The sequence below is a fragment of the Mirounga leonina genome, unplaced genomic scaffold, assembly GCF_011800145.1.
Source record: "Mirounga leonina isolate KUSES-001 unplaced genomic scaffold, KU_Mleo_1.0 Mir_115, whole genome shotgun sequence".
NCBI classification, from domain to species: domain Eukaryota; kingdom Metazoa; phylum Chordata; class Mammalia; order Carnivora; family Phocidae; genus Mirounga; species Mirounga leonina.
The window spans coordinates 98,668,571-98,672,517 of record NW_023270268.1 but is presented as its reverse complement, the minus strand read 5'-3'; positions in this window follow the sequence as shown (position 1 = coordinate 98,672,517).

The window sequence follows — 3,947 nt, the reverse complement described above, 5'->3', positions numbered from 1 at the left end:
ATTTTATTTTATTTTATTTTATTTTATTTTATTTTATTTTATTTTATTTATTTATTTGAGAGAGAGAGAAAGCAGGGAGGGGTAGAGGGAATGGAGAGAGAGAATCTCAAGCAGACTCCACGCTCAGCATGGAGCCTGACACGGGGCTCAATCCCGAGGTCATGACCTGAGCCGAAACCAAGAGTCAGACGCTTAACCGACTAAGCTACCCAGGTGCCCCTCCCCACTATTTTAATATTGAATTTGTGAGTCACTTTACTAAAAAGTTGATTTACAAAACAAATAGGAATAATAATGTTTTGACATTAATGGTTTATTTCTTGACTTTTTGAGTATACACACACGCACACACACACACACACATATATATATATTTATATATATATATTTTTTAATACCAGCATCGGAGTCTACTAGGAACATCAAATTGTCACTAAATTTTTTTTTCAAATAAAATATTTCAAATGTAGTTTTTTGCTGTGGGCATAGCTTGAAAAATGCATGCCTTGACATTTTTCACAGGACCAAATCCATGGGAAGGGTGAGTCAACAACCATGATGAAATCATGACTCTACTAGACTCGGGAGAGACAGATGCAACACGTCATACTTTGCTAACGGGTCCCATCAGGGTGGGGTCCCAGCCACCTGGAACCTGTACATATCACTCAGGATGCCAGGATGAATGTAGAGTTCACAATGAAAGAAAGGAAAAAGAAAGATTACTGTTTCTCAGAGCTGATTAGAGTGAAAATGTAATTATATGTATTATTATATTATATGTAATATAATATATAATATAAAATTATATATATATAATTTTTTCAATTGTCTATATTTCCACATCTATATATCTATATCTCCCATATACATGTACACAGGCAGTAGGGAATTTTTGTTTTAGCATGTAGATTTACTGTTTGTACCAGTTGAGTTTAAGATGACAAAAAAATAATAATAATAACACCTACTAAATGCCAGCATTGGACGTTATCCAAATCAGTCTTCATAGCAACCCTATGGTTATCATTTTTTCCCCAATTTATAGGAGAGGAACCCAACCCAAGTCTCAGAGAGGTTAAGTAACTTGTCCAAAGGCACACAGCTATTAAGAGGTCAGTCAGATTTTGGCCTCGGGCTTATCTTTTTCCAAAATTTTTATTCAAAATTTTATGTTGCGATTAAAATATTTATTTTTGTTTCATAATAGTGACAACATGCAATCTGTGAGGCAAGGGTCTTTGAGGCAGAGAATGTGGTGTACGTGGCAGAAAGGGAAGGCCACGTGAAGGCCCAGTATCGTCATTTTCTCGCACTGAATTCGGGCTGGAGCCACCACACTTCTGCAACAGCGTCTCAGGAAAGATCGCTAGGCAGGGGCTCCCCGTCCACCAGGTCAGGGTTTAATACCCAGCACACACCTTGTCTTCATTCGCATGGGGCTAACCCACACTCGGGGCCTGCGTTCTTCTGTAAGTCTACAGTGAATTAGAGTCAGACTGGCCTAGCAGCACAAAGTACTGAGCAAAACTCTTTTGAAACGCAAAAATAGTTTCTGGCAACAGAAACCAAGTTTTCGTGCGTATTTTACCTTATTTAGAGATGGAAGCTGGACCCCAGAGACCCTGTCAAACCAGAACTTCATGTTAGTGAATCTTTGTTGAGATAAAAGAACATGTCCCACCCCAAAGATGTTCAACACAGGTCATATCCATAACCGTAGTTTCTATTTTCTGGCAGAGGTGAATAAAATTTCCTACTATTTTTCTACTAGGAAAAACAGCATCTCACATGACAAGAAAGGCTTTTGTAACAAATTCGCAAACTTGGAATAATTTTTATTGAAAGTTAGGCTTACGTGGTTATTAAGAGGCAGATTTGTGTTGGACTGGGGGCCCATTTTACACTGGTCTCTGGAGAAGGAACTGGAGGGAAGAAAATTTTTTCTGTTTTCTTGTCTCTGCAACGTGCATTCAGTTTGAGTTTTTCCCACTGAGAGGCAGGCGGGACCAGAGAGCCCAAGACCAAGACAAAGCTTGCGTCAGAGCTTACAGTTAAAAACTGAAGCCATGATGTCTCCCATTTTCAGCTTTAGTTGCTTAACCCTGTGTCATGAATTTTAGGCAGGGCAGGCAGGAGACAGGGGGACAGGATGCCACCTGGCTCGTGTCTAGCACTGTTCAGAGCCTTTAAAACCAAGCATGTTTGCAGTGCTGACCCTGGTTCTGCCATTCTTTAATTCGACCTAGAACCACAGATTTAGTCAAACCTATTTTTCTCTTCTGACATGAAGAGTAACGTGAAGCTAATTGCCCAGACTGGAAATTGAGCAAGTGGTTCCAAAACCAGAAGTGGGCTACGCACGCCCAGGGGAGTGGATAAAGCTCAAAGTCGCCTCATGCATGTTGATTCAGAAAGGAACGGACGCCGTTGATGAAATTTATCACACAAGATGGGATTGAGAGCAAATCCTTCATCCTAAAAAGGACAGAAACCCAGAAGGGGATGACTGGGGAGAATGAGTCACTAGCAGCTGTTAAGAATCATAGACATCTATTCCTGATTTAACTCTCTCCTTTATCTGCCCCAGAAGCCCGAGGTTCTCAAACTCTGGCTGCTCGGAATCAGCTTGAGGGCTTGTTAAAATACGGATTGCTGAGCCTGATCTTCAGAGTTTCTGATTCAGTGGGTCTGGGCGGGGCCAGAGACTCTCGTTGCTTGCGTTTCCTGGTGATGTTGCTGCTGGCCAAGGGTACCGAACTGTAAGAACCCGGGCTCTAGGTAATACCCGTTTCAGAATTTAGCCCAAGACCTTTTTTTTTTTTTTTTTTAAAGATTTTATTCATTTATTTGAGAGAGAGAGAATGAGAGAGAGCACATGAGAGGGGGGAGGGTCAGAGGGAGAAGCAGACTCCCTGCTGAGCAGGGAGCCCGATGCGGGACTCGATCCCGGGACTCCAGGATCATGACCTGAGCCGAAGGCAGTTGCCTAACCAACTGAGCCACCCAGGCGCCCAAGACCAGTTTATCTACCAGGAAAACCAGCGCAATATATTTTTTTTAAAAATGGTACTGTCAAGGTAAGCTAAAAGCCAGAAGGAGAAGCCAAAGGACCATATTTTATCGAACAAGTGATGCCCCCTATTCTGGGGGATATCCGGAGAATTCTCACAAGATTCAACCCAGGACCAGAGCAATGTCGGCCAAGGTTGGCCTGTCCTTGGGGAGGCAGGAGAAGGTGTCAGTTCACTGGTGCCAGACGATTTAGATTTGAGACCCCAGTCTACCCCCTAAGGGTATGAACTCGTTCAGTCACTTAGCATTTCTTTTTTTAAAATTAATTAATTAATTTTTTTAATGTAGTGTTCCATGATTCGTTGTTTGCATATAACACCCAGGGCTCCAAGCAGTACGTGCCCTCTTTAATACCCGTCACCAGGATAACCCATCCCCCCCCAAAACCCTCAGTTTGTTTGACTCAGAGTCCATCGTTTCTCATGATTCGTCTCCCCCTCCAATTTCCCCCCCTTCATTAGTGCTCACCATAGCACATACCCTCCCCAGTGTCCATCACCCAGCCACCCCATCCCTCCCACCCCCCACCACTCCAGCCACCCTCAGTTTGTTTCCTGAGATTAAGAATTCCTCATATCTCACTTAGCATTTCTAAACTGCAGTCTCCTCACATGTAAAAATCAGGAAAATGATATCACTAATCTGGAAAAGAGATGTTTAGAAATCTTTAGCATAGTGGTTCATGTGTAATAAGGCTTGGGTAAATGCTAGCTAATTAGGTACTGTTTAATAATATAATTAGTCATATCCCACCATTATTATATAGCCTGTATGTATAACACTTTTACTACATTCTACAAATTTTGAGGCCTGTCTCATCTTCAGGTATTGGAAACTGAGGCACTGAGAGGCTAAGTATCTTGCCCGGGGGC